The sequence below is a fragment of the Pygoscelis adeliae genome, unplaced genomic scaffold (genome assembly GCF_000699105.1).
Source record: "Pygoscelis adeliae isolate BGI_AS28 unplaced genomic scaffold, ASM69910v1 Scaffold161, whole genome shotgun sequence".
Classification (NCBI taxonomy): domain Eukaryota; kingdom Metazoa; phylum Chordata; class Aves; order Sphenisciformes; family Spheniscidae; genus Pygoscelis; species Pygoscelis adeliae.
Genome location: NW_008824061.1, coordinates 2028225 through 2046294, shown reverse-complemented (window position 1 = coordinate 2046294; position 18070 = coordinate 2028225). Strand labels below are relative to the sequence as shown.

The window sequence follows — 18070 nt, the reverse complement described above, 5'->3', positions numbered from 1 at the left end:
GTTGTGTTTAGCACTGCCAATCAGCTAGCTAATGCAACAGCTGCTCTGGGATTCTGCATTTAATTTTTGTCTGGATAATAACGAGGAACGCAGGGTTAATGATCTGTGGCCGGTTTCCCTCCAAAGTGCTTTATTTGCACTTTGTGGCTGCTTTTCATGGTTCTTTGCAGCAGCCCCAAAATGTCAACTGACCTGAAGAAATCGACAATGGATGCTTAAAAAATCCAAAAGAAAAGCTAGAAAGGATGTTGCTTTCTAGCTTTTCATGTGGACACCTTGTACTTAGACTCCCTTTTATTAAGTAACCAGCAAAACCTATTCACATGTACTCCAATTAAAATTTAATGAAGCGAGAGGATGTATTCATATAGGCTGACTAATGCGGGAGGAATAGATTCCAGTAACTCAGCTCTGCAAGCCTTTTGCTTCTTGTTCAGGGCTCGGTTTACTAGAATGCTCCTTAGCGGCTGTGGAGCTCCTCTGGCATGAACAACCCTCGCAAGTCTGGCGGGTTCATGCAGTTATAGCGAGAGGCAATGATGGCTTACACAGAAAATAACGTGGCTCTTTTGTAGGGCAGAGCCTTATCAGTGAAGCCTGGGTTGGCTGATTGCAAGAGGTGCGGCAGGGCTCCTGCCCTAACGTGCTCCATCGGAAGGGGTCAAGAGGTCAGGGAGTCGCTGGATGTGTGTGTTATATCTGCCCTTGTATCAAAACTCTCATCAAGCAGCAGCTGGATGAGTTGGAGCAGCGTGTAGCAAGAAGGGAAGCCCTTTTGGCCCTGATTTTTAAGTAGGGAAATTGGTGATCAAGTGGAGGCTGTATGACAGCTCAGCCGATGTCAGAAAATAGCCAGGCTTTTCGCGCTTCTGCCTTTGCTGCAGGTTTACTGGGCAGTTGCTTTGGTATTTGCATTTTCCAAAGGGATACGGCCCTGCTTTGCAGAGCATTTCACTTATAAAAATGTTGCTCCCACCAGTGGGGAATGCACAGACATCTGCATGGGCAATGAAATGACCTGCCAGGAGCGGTGCGGAGACTTGCTTACTTTTACACTGTCTGTGTCTCTTCCTGAGTGTTTCCACCTTTCAGGCTGCTGCAGAGCTCCTGCGTTATCTTGCAGCCAGGATGGGGGTTGGAGAAATGGTGTAAAAAGAGCTCATCTGCTAATTGTACAGTGCCCCGCGGCTTCAGCTCTGCGTGGGGACTGATATCCCACCTCTAAAGTGTCATGTGGCAGCGGGGTGATGCTGCATAGCTATGTTAAATGACATTTTTGGATAAGCAATGAAAGATCCTGCTGTATCCACTCTTAGTAATGGGTTGGGCGACAGAACGGAAATGCCATGGTGGAATTTGCCTTTGCTGCTGACCCTTGCACGACATGCAAGAGCTCCGCATCACCAGACCTTTGTTTTGCCTTATCCAGAATACAAAGCAGTGCTTCATCGGCGTGGCTGGCTGTTTTCCTTCTGGCTTGACTCAGTGGCAGAACTGCAGCAAACTTTCCTGAGGTATAATGGGTTTTCCAGTTATCATCCGCTTCAATCCCCATTCCATCCTGCAAAGGCTCTCACTTGCTGTGCTGCAATGAAGTGCTGAAGAAGCCTTCAAAAGGAGATGCGACTCTGGAGCTGAGATCTTGTGCTTCATTTTTGGCCTGAAAAGCTGCTCTTGGAACAGTAAGCATGAGATTTCTCTTGAAACCTTCTTTGTGTGCCTTTCTCAAGAAATAGCTGGCAGGAGAAGACCTGTCAGTTGAGCTCTAAAAGAGAAACCTATTGGCTCTGAATACACTGGGGACATTATTTAAGGTCAGTTGATCTGTGAGAAGGCATGACTTATCTAACACAGCCTAAAGTTAGTTATGCAACAGACTGGCTGTTCTTTGTTGTGAAGATCAACTTCACTGTGTGCCTTTGAAAATCAAAGGTCTTGCTGAAGGCGTGTTGTGTTCTGGCTGGAAGCTGTTGGGTGTCCTCCTCTAGTGATTTTCCTTCTGTGGTAGATTATCGTTGCAGAAAGGTTTGCAGTGAAAAACGTATTCAGCAGTTGCAGGCTGCAAAAGTTGAGCTGCTAGTAGGTGTGTACTTTGGTGGGTGGTGGTGTGGGATCACGTGCTTATGGAATTGTTTCACACCAGCCTTTACTTCCTTCTCTTCCCCACCCTACATCTCTGTGATAGACCAGGTCACTGGATTGTCTAGATGCCTACATAGGGCAGTATTTTTAAGGTAAACACTGAAGAGGGGTGTTTCCTGACTTCTAAAGAGAGAGATGTAACAACTTGCCATTTATATTGGTTTGAAATACGAGGTCTGCAGCGTGCTGGCTGCATGGCACTGACATCTCCTTTCTTGGAGAAGCTTTCTTCCCTCTGTCATCTCGTATTGAAACGCACTGCCCAGCCAAAGTGCTGTTATCTCTCAGCAAATCAAAGAAAGGGAATTCTTCTTTAAAACTAGGATTGGTCTCATGTGCCTTGTGGGGTGGGTAGGAGTGAGCAGTTCCGGGTAGCCAGTTTTGGGTTGGAGCCTTTGTGCACAGTGAAAAATCATTTGTGCAACACTAAGCATAATATTCAGCAAGATTGCCTGACATGCTTTTGGACTGTCGTCTTTCTGTGCTTTTTCTTTGTGTGGTGTGTGTTGGGAGGTTTAGTATTTGCAGAATGAGGATATTTTAACTAGCTTTGCACAAATATTGGTCTTGCGTGGTTTGTTAGCTGTGCGCTCCTGGGCAGAAATAGGGGATGATGAAAATAATCAAATATCGTGAGCTTTTTTTTTTTGAGGGCTTTATGTAAGAGATGGAAAAATTAAACCTTAAAAGGAAATAACCAAGGTGTATAGTCATAAAATGTTGTTTTTACTAGACGTTCAACTTTATATATAGATGGCTTGGTGAAATCCAAATTGTCTGTGGTGGAAAGGTGATGACTGTGATATGGCGTGACAGTGGGCGTGCTTGGGGAGCAAACTGATCCCCCTGCAGCAATCCCTGGTCTGGGCGCCTCAGAGATGATGATGCTCCCGGCTCAGGGAGAGTGTTCGCATCTCCCTCGATGCAGCTTGGGACTGAAAGGGTTTTTCCTAGTTGCCTCTTGCTCTGGAAGTCTTTTGGCTGTCCCGCTCTGCTTTCCTGTAAGCTCCGTTTGAAGTATGCTAAGGCATTACAGTTAATGAGAGATTTCCTTTGCTTTACAAAATCAGACTCCGCCTTCCCCCTTCTCAGCATCCGAAATGATTAGTAGTTTCTGTAAATCCAGGCCTATGGATTTTATGAGGATCCCTGACAGCCAGGGGTGATCGTGTTCTCCCCGAGTGTTTCCTAAGTGGTAAGAAATCAATGCATCGGGGGGACTGTGCCTGACATCTATTAATTACATTGTCCTCTTACATCTAACGTACCAGAAAAGGGTCTGAAAGGCCCTTTGCCCTGGCTAATTGATAGAAAAACAAATTGGCGCAAGTGGATGTAAACTGGTTCCTAAAAGAAAAAAAAAAAAAGGAACGTTTGTTTGGTAGTTGGAATTGGAAGGAGCAGTTGCAAACCGAAATAAAACATACAGTAGCGTGAGATACTTGGCTGTAACAGACCCCATAAATGGTCCCACCAGCCCCGCAGTGCCCCATGCTAAATGCTTGGGAATAAAACACGTCCTGCTGTTAATGCTGCATCAAATGAAGGCATTGTGGTACATGCCTGGGGCAATGGGCTGGGGGATAATTACTGTTTTCTTCTCGGCTACCATAGATGAGATGATTCTGAAGCTTTAACATCCTGACTTCTGCAGCATGCATTAAGCTGAATATGACATCAGTGTTAAGAGTTGTGGCACTTGTGGTTATGGTTTTGGGATTCCTTATATTTACTTTCTAGGGAACTAAAATTCAAAGCAGCTTTTATGGCTGTCACGAGAATACTGTCAGTTTCGAAAGAGGTGGGTAAATGTGCACTGACCTTTAACTAATACAGCCATATCCTATTTTGTGTGTGTTTCCAATTAGAAGTATGTTACGATTTTTTTTTTTAAATTGTTAAAATAGGAAAGTTATTTAACTGCAAGACTTCTTCTGCTTTTTCCCAAAATAAAGATAGTGAGTTGTTGTCCAAGGGCAGAAGTTTTCATACAATTACTGTTATAAGCTGGAAATCAAGATTTAATAATAGCACGCACCATCTGCCACCAGTGGTGGAAGAACAAGACTGAACCCTGGCCTGCTGTAAGCAGTTTTAATTTGCCACTTGCAGCAAGGCCGCAGGGCTTCACATCCTTCTGTGGAGGAGAGGACGGGGTTCTCGGTTGCCGCTGCTGATCCTCTCCTTGAGCTTTTGGGTTTTTAGCACTGTAAATCCCACATGCAACGTCTTGTTGTTGCTCAGTGTGGTGAGTTGTGCCTTCAGAGTAAAATAAAGGAGAGTGTTGACTATGCCAGACTTGATAGAGCTCTGTCTGAAGCCAGCTGCAAACTCCTGGTTGTCACCGATGAGGGCTGGACCTGCTCTTTGGGAAGACCATGGCTAGTTTTTTTGACATGTTTTGACGGTGGTGGGAGGTGATGGTCACATGCGGCTGAGATGGAGGAGGGTGTCTCCCCATGCTGCTGCTTAAAGGACACGTCCCTCCTCCTTATTTTCCTGGATGTGTGTTGCAAAATAATTTTATGCCTTTGTTCCTAGGACTTGGGATCCTTTTCATGAGCTGCAGTGGATCTTCTGCTACCTTAGAAAAAACAAAACATATTTTTCCACTTTTTAAAAAGTACTTTGCTAAACAGGTATTTTTGTCAAATTGCAGTTTCCTCCAAAACATTTTTCTTTATATAGAAAATGGGATTCCACCTCTCCTAGACCTTTGCTAACAGCTGTTCTGCTAGCTAAATGTCACTGAATTAAAAAGAAACAAAAATATGTTTTCGCATAAAGATTTTCGTTGACCAGGTAGAAGAAATCCTCCTCTCTTTTGAATGTTGAGATATTCTGGGGATTACTGCCATGTTATTTTACCTTGCGGAACATTGTAATACTGCAGCATTTCTGGAAAACTGTTATACATGTCTTTAAACATGCTCGTGTATATAAACATGCTCCGCGCTGGCTTTTGCCTTGCTCCCTCGCCCAGAGAAGTGCTGGGGCACCTCTGTAGGACCCTTGGTAACTGAGCGTGCTGCTGGTTTCGGCAACTCAGCTTTTGGAGCTGACCTGTAACGAAGTTGGTGCGATGTGATAGTTTCAGGTCGGGGTGCATAGGAAGAGGGGACCTGTGCCAGCCTTTTGAAGGTTGCTTTGATTTGTTGCTGGGCACAGTGAGGGCTCCTGGGGTATTATCTGAGGATTAAGTGCAACATTAAACACTGGAGCTGGCTTGTCAAAGAAAGGGCAGTTTATCAAAATATAATTTATAACCAACAGTTTACTACCAGCTACAGTAATTAAAACGGAACATGACGGGGCCCATCATTAATGTGCTTTGCTGTCTCAGCTTGCATTACTGCTGCTGGCAAGGCCAGCTTCTGAGGCTAATGAAGGACAGGGAAGAAAGAAATTTGTGCTGTTGTTAGCTGATGGTAATATTTCTTCAGGTCACACACCGTACCGTGCATTGCATCTGATGACAAATCTCAGCCAGACATATCTGTCCAGTAAAAGCTGGTTTTCCAAATTCTTGCTTAGAGAGGCAAGAATTATTGTTCGCGCCAAGGTCACTCGGAGCCGATGACAAACTCCATTAACTTTGGGATGGGGGAGCGGGTGCACAGGCTGGTCTGGAGGATGGGGAGAAAACTTTTCACCTCATCTGCGGTGGACCAAATCCTGCTTGGGTTATTGGTGAGGGAAGGCAGTTGGCGTCTTGTGGTGGTGGTTAGTGAACTTGTCTGAGGGAGGAGGAAAATGGAAAAAGCTTTTCTAATATTTTCTAGTGGCCATGCGCCCAGATGAGGGCAACGGCTGGTGCTGTGTTGCTGATGGGAATCTCTGTTGGTGAGGAGCTTGTGGTTGGTTAGAGATGGGTCCCACTTCCTGCTAGCCCATCTTGAGCTGCCTGAGAGCCATATGACTTCAGCAGAAGTTTTATTATCGTGCTAGTTTCCAGAGAGATGTTTGGAGCCGTTCCCAGCATTGGGTTAAGCTGCAGCAGTAGTGTGAGCTCCTTTCTGGTGTTTTGGTGAGGGATAGGCCAGCTGACGGCTCTCCTAAGGTGTGTAAGGAGTTCATGTTAAAATAGACAAAGCTGTTCCCATGGTTTGTTTGCTGTATGAAGTCTGTCTTTGCATGTATTCCAAAAAAAGATCCCACAATGTCATCAAACTTTTGAGAAATACCTGGGCCTGGAGGGGCTTGGACGCAGGGGGCAGTCAGGTCTCCTGCATGGAGATAGCAGTGGGAAAACCAAGTGCCGTTGAAATTTGGCACACTTGAGCTCCATGGTCACTGTGATGTATTGCGATGTTGATTTAGAGGGATATTTTTGGTTTAGCACCCACCCTTAATTTAAACATTTGGTCAAACAGCACTTTCTGACCTACTGCTGCCCACAGCAGCAACACCTAACCGGGGTGCTTTTATAGCAGAGTGTGTTGTATGTTAGTTTTATTGATCATTGCCCAAATAGTGGAGAAGGGTGTTTTAAAGTGCCTTACATTAGTCCAGATTTAGCTACTGCCATTTCCTGATAGCATCAGGGCTACCTGCAGGGAATCCAAAGGAATGAAGCTAGAAGGTTTCAGTGGTTCTGCTCCAGCTAGAACCAAGTAAGCAATATTCTCATGGTTCTCTCTGTGCATCTCTTCCAAACGTGTCCTTTTTGGCATGTTTGATGATAAAATCAGATAAATTCACTTCATGTTAAGATGACAGGATAAATGGTACGTTTGCCGCTTTCATTTCCGTGGCCTTGGTTATAATGGTTTTTGCTGTGTGCCTTTAGTCATCCCTGTTGCTGGCTGTAACGGGTGGAGGGATGTGCCTTGTGGGGGATTATATACACCCGTCATGGCCTTTTTTAGATCGCAGTGCTTGACCTCCTTACTTATCCCATAAAGGAGCCTCTCGAACATTGGCTAATCCCACCAGGGTTTATGCAGACTGGCTGAGAGCCAAGTCCTCCTTGGATGGGTGCAAGATGCATCAAGGAGTTTGAACATTTGTGTCCTGGCTTGCCTGAATTAATCTTAGTCGAAGCAGCTGGATGACTAGGTAATGCAATGTTATGCCATTGGTGTTAAATTAATGCCACATAGGGCATGATGATTTTATGACCATTAAAAATATTTGTGTGCAAACTACGAGGCTGGTCCAGAGAGGTGCAGAACAGGGAAATCACTGAGAAGTGGAGAGTCCTTAGTGTGTGCACTTCGTAGGTTCAGGCTCCAGAGATGTCCAGAAGACTTGCCACAAGGTTGAAAACCTTGCTGTTGGTGATTTACTTTTCTTCTTCAGAGATATTTAGTATTCCGTTTTTTTTGAGATTTTTATTGTTGGATTGGTGTTTGTGTTTTAGCAGAAGGTGAATTCTCTCTTTGGGACCTTCAGTATATTTGACAAAGATGCATTTCTCCAAGAGCCATAGGGACAGCACAGTCAAGGATTCTGGAGTAGAGCACATGGCCAGAAACAGCTATCTGGAAAATGAACATTTCTGTCTAAGATATCAGTGCTCTCATCTGTTGTAGAGAGGGTCAAAATGCTACAGATGTCGTGGTTTGGTTTGATGCTGGAGCCAGCGGATTACCCATCTCCAGCAGTTGCGCTGTCCTTCCTGTTTGTAGGGTTCTTAAGAAATTTTTGCTAGAATTAGATTCATGCTCTGCAGCAGAGGGGGCGGTGAAGTTCTAAATATTTGGTATACTTTTGAAAATAGTAATAATCTAATCACAATGAATAGCACAATAGTGATGTGTACACGGTGGTTCAAATGTCGCTCAGTAATCTTTACCCACTGCGTGTAATGCCTTGGGACCCTCGGCGTGGATTGCAACCGAATTCTCGCTGCTTTTACAAAAAACAAAACCGGTTCTTCTCCCCAAAGAAAAGCTTGTGTTTGCTGCTTTATGTGTCTGTATACACAGACGCATGCATAGGTAGACTTGGTAACGCTAACACTAATGCCGTCTTCTGTGATTTCATGCTGTATTAGTGAGGAGTGTGTCGTCGGCAAGCTTTCCAGTATTTGTTAAAAGGTCTACATGGGGTAATAAAATCTTGTTGTTGGGAAAATTGGTCTAATTTTGAGATTGAGAGGTGTGAGAATAAAAGATGCTTTACTGTAAATTGTAGGTAGATAACAACAGAAACTCAAATATTAGAAGAAACTGGGTATCGCACAAACCACACACTTTCACATCACTAAAACAAGAGCTGTGCTCACACAGAACCATGAACCTCTTTGTAAACCACAGAAAGTAAAAGGGAGCACTCCTGTTTCATTATTGATCTAATTGCTCTTTTCTTGATATGAGAATAGATATGAAATGCTCTTGAATATTCCAGCATGCACAAAAAAAGACCATCGCTTTTGGAAACTTTTAAAGGTGCAGCACATACTGATAAATAGCAAGACCATTTAATTCTGAGAGTTACAACTGCCTATCTAATGTCACCTAATTGTTCTTCTGGAACTGAATATATTATAGCTTTGATGAGAACTTTCCACTCGGGAGTGATATTAAATGAAGAGAGCCTAGCCCATATTTTCATGTGACTAATAAGTTTTGGAACTTCAGTCAGTGCAATCTTTTAAGTAAGTCCTGTTTTAAGAAAAAGATCCTCTGAAGATTGGGTGTTTTGGGGAACCTCTGTGTTGGGCTCCTCCAAAGCTCCCTTCCAACCCAAATTGCTCTGCAGTTCTTTGTGGTCTTTGCCTTTATCTGTAATTTCTTTCCTTCGGTTTACCATCCCATTTAAGACCAAGTTTCCCAAGTAACCTGTAAGTTTGGGCCTGCGGGGCTTGTGCGAAATGTGTGTGGTTAAAACCTTGCCATGTTTGCGTGTGAGAACAAACATGCATACGAATGAGGTTCCTGGATTGATCCAATGAAGGCTGGATGCGTTTCAAAGATTTGAAAGTCTAGCAAGGCGTGCTTTTCTGTGGGGGAACTGTGAAGGTGAGCGTCAGTCTGTGCTCACCTCCATGTTTTACAACACTTTTCCATTTATGATCTCCACCAGCTTTGCTGCTCTGCCTGCTCCTGCCAGCAATTGCACCTCCTACTCTTCTGCCGGGCTGAGCAGATTCTGGAGTCAGGCAAGCTCTCTGTGCTAGCTGCAGGCAATGCCAGCTCCCTGCCTAAGCTCTTCCCGAGGCTGCAGGCAGAGCTGAGGGACAGGGCTCCTTGGTTCTCCTTGGGTTTTGCTACTGGCTTGCTCCAGTGGCATTGGGCACCTTCTCCCTCCCTCGGCTTCAGCAACTTCTCTCTCCCTCGGTTTCTACAACTTAATAAGCACCTGTGTCGCCGAATTCGGGACTCTCAACTAGAACTGCACAGTGGCTGTTTTCTTGTAGTGGGTAGTTCATCCTAAATACCCAAGGGTGAGAGAGAAGCAAGATGCAACCTTTAATAAAACGTTTTTGAAGCAGTTTAGTTCCTTTTAAGAACTAATTTTCACTTCCTAAAGTCTCCAGCACTTCAAAATGGTCTAGAGATTTGCAGAAAAGGTCACTTCCAGCAGTAACTAATAACAAGAGGTGGAGAGGAAGAGCGACTTCTCTTGATAGCTTGTTCTTAAGACATCTCAATGACTTGTTTGATGAATCAGCGATGAATTTTTGCCTGAATCCCCTGGCAATTCACTTTACCTGTAAATCATGTTCAGCACATTGTAACTTTCCTTTCTTGTTTATTGATTTGTTGATTATTCTCCCTCCCCAGGAAAACCACATTAATTAGTTCTGTTTAAACCAAGATGAGGGTGAGTCTCCAACTGGCAAGAACATGACTGCATGGTTGGAGAGAGGTCACTTCTACAGGGACACGACTTGGTAGTAGTTGTCCATATTGATGTATCACCATCCATGTCCTTCTAAAGGCATTTTCCCTGGAATTGTCGTGCAGTCCCAAGGCACTGAAGACAAACTTCCACAAACCCACCCAAAAGTCAGCCTCTCAGAAACGCTAGGAACTTACTGGCTTTGGGTCTCTCTTGCTGAGCCAGTAGGAGAGGAGGTTGCCTTTTGGTTTAGGCAGATCAGGCCAAACCCTGATTTGTTTGCATTTGTGCACCAAGTTTTGTTTTGTTTCTGGAATGGCAGCTGTATATAGAATATAAAGTGGGAAAAGGTTAAGTAAGCTCCTTTCAGAAAAGCTTTATCAGACATTTGCCAAAAAAGAAGAAAAAAAGTAAATGATGATTTTGTTCATTGTTTCCTCAGAGCTCAGAAAACTATTCTTTTGAATCAAGGTGAATCGTTGATGTGTTTGTAGAATTAAATAGCTGTTTCCAAGATGCAGGCAAATATTCTGCAAGCTTCCAGATGGTGCCAGGAAGGGAAGTAAACATTTAGCTCTGGAAATGTGCAGATCACTTGCTCAGGGCCTCTTCCTTGAAGGGTTTTTGTACTTCTTGTTTGTTGGTGTTTCAGTAGCATGTGAAAGGCCTGAGTTTGGATTGAGTCTCTGTTGACCAACGTTGTAACAACAGGCCGTGCCTACCTCTGGTGAGGTGACAGCATGGACCGTGGGCACAGGAGGTAAATGGGAAGAGTGAAGGGGCAAAGGAGAGAGAGGATGAAAATGGTGCTTCTGTCAGTGTTTCGGCAAAGCTGGTGATAGGCAAGATCTGCTTTCTGAAGCAGTGTTGAATAGTAATGCTTTGCTTTCTTCCAGATTGTTCCTAGTAGTGGTTGAATATCACTGTGCCTGCTGGACGGGAGCTGGGGAGAGAAGTGATTTACCCTAAACTGCATGTGAAGATAGCAGCTGAACCGGGGGCAGAAAATCCTGATCCCTCAGTCCTGTGGATGATAAGAAATTCATTTGTAATCCCCAGGCAGGTTCAGATACCGTAATTCTCTACCTTGCAACCATTCTCTGTAACCTTTTGAACCAGAAGCTGGACAGCACCAGCATACGCGAGTTTGTGTGTGCCTGGTGTTCAGGTGCTCAGCCCACGTAATGCCATTTTGAATCTAATGAATCAAAATTAAACCAACTTCCGCTTTCCAGGAGAGCAGTCCAGTTCCCACCGAAGGATCATGCCTTCCTAAACTCTCACACAGTTTCTGCTCGATGATGTTCCTTCCCTCCATCATCAACTACGATGTGGTGCTGAGCTGAGTACCCACCCAGAGATGACCACGTTTCTGTGGCAGATGGAATGGTTCCTGCTTCTATGAGCTTGTAAAGCACTTTGGGATCCTCTAGGACAGAAAGTATTGTTGTTTGTTTATCTGAGCCAGTATTTTCACTATGCTTTACTTCCATGACTCCTGTTAGATGTGTTGGTTTTCATTATGTCTTCAGATAAGGCTCATGCGAAATGGGCTTCTGTTTTGTTTTCTCACCAGAGGAGTGATTCATATTCAAATTGAAATGTTGTATTGCTCTAAGCCAACCTTCTCCCCATGTGCTAATGGGAGGAGAGGGAGATGCAGGCATGGACTGAGCAGGATTATTTTTCTTCTACTGCATTTAGAAACTTTCCAAATGGCTTTTTAGGAAGGCATGGGGACTTAACTGCCTGGCATGGGAAAATCCTGGTCTTGCATGTTTTAAGAACACGAGATGAGCCTGAATCTCATCACTTGTCTGTTTAGGCTGCAGAGCCATATGCTACCAGCAATATTGTCCAAAAAAAAAAAAGAGAATTTATAATTCCTTTTGAGTGTGGGTTTTTTTTTTTAATCTTTGTTAATGTGGTCCTATATTTTTTCTTTATTCATAACACTAGTTTCTAAGAAAGTTGCTTGCACTTGTCTTGAGGCAGTGACTCCACAGGCACTTTCTGTGGCACAGCTGAGGCCATCAGCTCATGATCTCTGCTACTGCCTGATGCTTTCTTCAAAGGAGCTGGTTGCCACCCGCAGAAGAGGAGAGCTGCACAGTGTAGCACATGTTTCTGGTCTTGTTAGAAATGGATGCTGGCTAGTCCAGTCCAAACTCGCTCAAGAAACTTTATCACAGGTACTCTAAAATAGAGAGAGCAGATGCTAAGATGCCAGCTGGGGGTTCGTAGGTATTCAGAGCTGTGTTGCTTTGTCACCTGCAGCTCAAAGTGAATGTCACTGTACATCTGTGGAGCTTACTGCCTGTCCCATAAACATCCAGACTGAGGTGATAGTGTATTTTGTGGAAATCTACAAAATTCTAGTGAGTATCCTCACCTTAATTAAAATGACCTTAACTAACCGAGACTGCCCTTTTCATCCCCACAGACTTTGTGAAACTGGTTGAATATTCCTAAGGTGCCCTGAGGTTTTTAGATAAATGTGATAGATGAAGAGACGTTGACACTTTTAAAGTAGCACCTGAGGAGCACACTGAGCCTTGGCGGATCTGTTGACTTTAATGGAATATCCATGGCTGTGTCCTTTGCGTTGCTTTGACAGTTCAATTACACCAACAGGCTGAGGGCATTGCAAGGATCAAAAATGTTCTGCATTTCTGTTGACATAAAATTAGAATTTATGTGAAAGTGTTTCCAAAGAGAAGAAAAGAAAAGAGACAGTGACAGGTCTTCATAGCTGATTGTAGGTTCATTCACCACTGGAGAGCTGGTGAGACAAATGTGAGACCTTGGTTACACATCCCCTAAATACTTTCTGACTGAAGAATATTTGAGCTGGAATCGCTTGCAATTAGCATGGGCTTGGCAGAAACTGGCAGTGCCGCTGTTTGCACAGAAGCTGTTTGCATAGTCCAGTTGTGCCATGGGGAAAACTGCTGTTAGCAAGTAGCACAAGTGTAGTCTTGAGGTGGTGTCTGTGCAGTGACTGCTCTTACAGCAACTGATGATGTCCTTGATGGTACTCCAGCGACTCTCAAAGTGAGAGCATAGCTGTCTGTCTCCTGTACCTGGTCTCTCAGCCATACACTATGGTCTTTAACCTATTTATCATCATAGCTACACATTTTTTAGGCAGCTGTTGGTGTCTGGGAGCTTTTAGCTGCATTGGTTTTGAGAACCCGGGCCCTTGAATGGTCCAGGGAGATGTGACTGTTGCTCTGCTCTTCATAGTCATCTTTGTTCGGATGAGGCAGTTTCCACTAGAGTTGACTGTGGTTGGGCTGATGGAGAGTGCAACCTGTTGTAGACTCAGATGACCCGTCTGGGATCAATTGCCCAATCAACACAATAAATTATATCTAAGGGTTTGTTAAATAAAGGAATTGGTGAGGACCAGAGGGCACCTGCTGGTCCCCATAACCTGTGTTGCTGCTCGGAGGTCGGGCAAGGTGTCTCCTGCGTGCTTGATGGAGCCTGGGAGCTTGTGAGTGGGTGGCGTGGGAACTGGGGACAATTGAGGATTCGTACAGGGATTCAGAGCTGCTCCCTGGGGCAGAAAAATAAATGTATGATTCTTGGCCCTAGAACGAAGAAAGCAAGACGCTGTGGACTTGTTGCAACCTGTGCAGTCTGTGAATGTTTTCTTCTTGTCAGATGCTGCTGTCACATAAGTAATTTTATTGCCAAAGGGCAGGGAATGAACTAGTGAAGTGGGAGAGAAGGCTATTTATTGAAGGGCTATGTGTTGTGAAAATCAGTGCACCAAATGTACAATTCTTCATTTTCTGCTCTTGCAGTGTTTATTCATCTATAAGATCTGGGGAGGGACAGAGGTGGGTGGTGGTGCAGGAGGTACATCTGTCTCGTCCAGGAGAAAGCACGTGTTCAGATGAGAAGGCATTACGCATACAATGCCTGAAATTAGCCCTTAAAATAGCACACTCCACATCGTTGTATATTGAATATACCTTGATAAGAAGCAGTCTGATTGAAGTATTGAGCTTATTGTAGTGGATTTGCTGTGAGTCATCAGGAAATTGAAAGTCTTGAGACAAAACTCACCCCCCTTCAGCCTTTTTGGGAGAGACGGGAATTATTCTTAGACGGGAAGTAATTAATTGTTCTGTGATTGTCATAAATAGGTACCAAACAACAAGCTCGTACTGAAGTATTTATATCCTAAGCCCTGTCTTGTGAGCCCAGCTATCAAGAGTCTCCATCAGACAGAGACAGTGAAAAAGAAAGTTCTCTGGAATGAGCAGCACTTCCACCTACACGCGTTTAAGTGAGACAGGATAGAGGTGAGCTGGTAGGCTGCATGCTGTAATAAGCCATTTACTAGGATAATGGCTGCAGGCTACAAATGCCATTTCTACTTAGTCTGTCTATTCAATGCAAACATTAAAAAAGAAAAAACCTTCTACCTCAGTAAAGTCTATAATACTCTTAATGCCCAGAGTACTTCGTGAATATTAACTCAGCCAATGTCGCAACACCCCGCTGAGGCAGATGACATGTACACGCAGCCTTCTTCATCTGCCTGAGAAACTGAGGCAGTGGGAAGGACTTTAATTGTTTGAGGCTTCTGGTTTTAGACTGGGGCAAAATCCTGGGCAGCAACCTGGCTTGCCAGTGAGCAAGATGGAGCCGTCTGTCAGTCCGTGGCGGGAGCATGGGAATTCTGACTTCCAGGGACTAATCCCATAAATTTAGGGTTTCCTTTGGAGAGATTTGCTGCCTGCTGTTGCGGGCGGCACTGCTCTGCGTATTGGAGTCACAGAGGGTGCATTGGCAGAGGTGGATTGTGAGGGGATGAATATGTGCAGGAATATCTCTCTAATTTAGTGAGTAGCTATAGCCATTACGTATCTGTCTGACTGTGGGATATTGCTGGAAATCCAGATGTTGGGAAAAGAAAGAAGAGAATCAAGATGATCAAATACCTGTTTAAAAAAAACAACGCCCAAGGAAAAGAAGCTTGATGGCTTTGTGTTTGTCTGCAGTGAAGTCATGGCAACAGAGCACTCATTTAGCAAAATTAACTGTTTCTCTATCTTACAAAAAAAAACCCAAATGAAAATGATGCAAGGGAACATCCTTTTCTCTCAACCAAATGAGTCCATTTGTGCCAAAGCAAAGGAGTCATCCTGGGGAGTTTGCTCCAGAGAGCACGTAGCTTATTAGAACAGCATCTAATAGTTGTCCCAAAGCCATAACTGTAAGAGGCTAGTGCCCTAGGTGAGCACTTTCAGTAACAGGAAACCCAAAGTTAGGTTCCTGCACCCGTATGATGTTGAAATATGCACTTTGGAGCATGATTTTAAGCTCTCGGTTGTTTGGGATTTCAGCTCAGTTAAGCTCTGGATACAGCTTTCAGAAGGGCTATAATCTCTTTTCAGTTCCTTACGGGTAATGCTTAGTTTCAGAATTATTTAGGCACCTAGGGATGAAATGCTGATGCTGCTTCACTTTGGGTGTACCCAAATACTTGTAAAAAACCAGTTGCCTTTGACTTTAATTGAGACGTAGGCTTCTTTGTGCCCAAGACCCCTTTTTAGCTCCTAACCTTAGTAGAATTTGAAATAAATCTCACACAAATCCTGGAAATAACACTTCTGTGCTACTTCCGTTTTGGTGTTTGCTGCCCATCTCCGTGCACAGACCTCTCTGTGAAGCAGTACACAAGGGTGAACCACACGGTGACTGTATTGGTAGGCACGAAAGCTCGTTTTACACCACCGAGAATCTCATATTTGAAATTCAGAAATTGTTCATCTTGGTGATGAGCGGGGGCAAGCTCCAGGGAAAATACCACAAACTCAAAACGCCTTGCTTGAGGCTCCTGGAAAGTGGTGTTTCGCTTAAGTATTGTTTTCCAACCAGATCAAATTTTACTTTGTGGCTCTCCTGGAGATGGTTTTAGGCAGTGCCTTATGGTTTCCATGAACGTGTCTGACAGCAGAGATACAGAGCTTTTATCTGTACGAAGGAGTGAAACAGTTTGAAGGAGATTTTTAAGGATGATTCAACTTTGATGTGGTTTCTGTCAAAAAAAGTTGGGGAAGCTTCAGACTAATTGGAAACCTGACCATTCATTGACATCAATGCTCACCAGGTGAACATGAGTTGTTTTCCATTGCTTCTCATACCTGGATGAAACTTGTGCCTTTCTCCTGCAACTTAAACTTTGGGTTAATGAAAGAAAAGTGAGAACTGAGCATAGGTGGATGAGTTTTGGTTAGTGAAGGAAAGCCACAATCATTTTATACACAGGTAGATATCTCGGATGATGTTGTGGAGGTCTTCCATGTAAAAAGCCAATGTTTGAGGGGGTTTTTGGAAAGCATCTCTTTCCGGAGGGACCTCATGTGAATAGTGGGGCTCTTCGTGCTGCTGAATCATGCTTGTCAAATGGGGTGCAGAGGCTGGCTGGGGGTGCGTGCTGTTTCCCAGCTCAGCCTCAGGCTGGTGTATCTGCAGCAGTCGCTGGCTGTTTCTTTCCATTTGTTTCTTTTCTCCAAGGCTGGATGTAGCCCTCGCTTTAGCTGTTAACAATATGAGAACACAAGGGCCGGGCTGTAGCAGTCTCCTGCCGGAGTGATGCCCATGGGCTCAGATATGGCTGCCTGGAGGGAGGAGAGCAAGTAGGCGAAGGTGGGAGTGCAAATCCAAGGTGGTTGCACCTGAGATTACGTCTAGAGGCTTTTAAGGAGTAACAACTCACATCTTGGGCTTTTTTGGGGGAGGGATGAGATCCCTAAACAGGAACACTAGCGAGTTAGGGAGCCCCAGCCCCATGGGTTGTCCCAGCACGCATGGGGCGAATAAGCGCAGTGGAAAAGCCTGAGCAACTGCTGCCAAACAACTGGGAGGATGCAGCCCACGATGTCTGTTGTGTCTGAGATCTCTGTAAAGTCTCTCGCATCCTTCCTCAAGTTTAGGTTTCCAGTGGAGGCTGTCGCGGTAATGAGAACGTCTCCCATCTGCTCCTCACATGGCTTGGCACATGTAGCTAGAATATATATATTTTTATTATGGGGTTAGCCAGTGGTAACCATGACAATTAGACTTATCACGCAGCATTTTTTTCCCTCCTCGAGTCAGTTTGAAATGCTGACAATTAAATAGATACAGTACACTTTAGAGATCCATCAGTCTCTTTGTTGTCTTGACAACCAGAGTATATTTAGAAATGTAACAAGTACATGGAGTTCAATTGCACTTTTGCTAAAACATAGTTTTGTAGCTTGAGAATTTAATCTGTTGTTTGTAGATCCAGGTGCTTATTTGAGCTGTGCCTGACTTTCTCTTTTGGTCTCTCTGGGAAGCTCTTACGTAGCAGCGGGGAGACTTGGCTGGTGGAAAGAGGGTCCTCATCAGGCAGGGAGCCTGTTGGAGAAGCTGTGAATGGCAAGGGCTTGGGTGAGGGGCTGGCAGCCCCTGCGTACTTGGGTACTGGCTATCCTGTACCCCTGGGTACTCGTGGTGCCCTGTACCCCCGGGTACTTGTTGTTTGGCTATTGCTTCGCAGTGCAAGAGGAATGTGTGTGATCATTGTCGCAGATCTGCTGTTCCTGCAGTTCCAGCTCAGCAAATGGTGCTGGGAAGCACTAAGCACCGTGTCTGGGCATCCTCTCCCCTCTCACCCTCCCAGATGAGCTGCTCTCACAGTTCAGTAGCACTTTGGTATGGGAGGACTGTGCCATGGTGCGCAATGATGGCAGACCATGATGGCTTGCCTCCTGCACCTGAGCTACCCGAGCTTTGGTTGCAACTGGGAGCTGCTTTTTGCCACTGCAGGAATAGTGGAAACTGTTTCTCCATATCCCTTCTTCTCTTTTGTCTTTGAGTTGCTGGGGGCATGTTTGTTTGATTTTAACAAAATACCATCACTAAACTTCTTTTTATTTTTGGTCCCTTCCCATTTGACTGGCAAAATTGAGCTCATCCTCTCCTCATCGAACTGGAGTAGCAGCACGTGGGCTGGATGTCTGGAGCTATGGATTTTTAAAGCTGAATGCAGGGCTGGAAGAGCAGAAGGGAATATGATGGAGTGCACCGTGGGGGGCTGTAAATGTCCCTGTCTCCCACCACCCCATGCACCCACTGATGGTGGGTACGTGTT

At 44.6% G+C, this 18070-nt stretch overlaps 1 protein-coding gene across 1 annotated transcript in view; it reads left to right on the top strand.

The window, feature by feature from the left end:
• LPP (LIM domain containing preferred translocation partner in lipoma) overlaps window positions 1–18070 on the top strand; it is a 282269-nt gene that overhangs the window by 16310 nt on the left and 247889 nt on the right. The gene's annotated exons all lie outside the window — the stretch shown is intronic.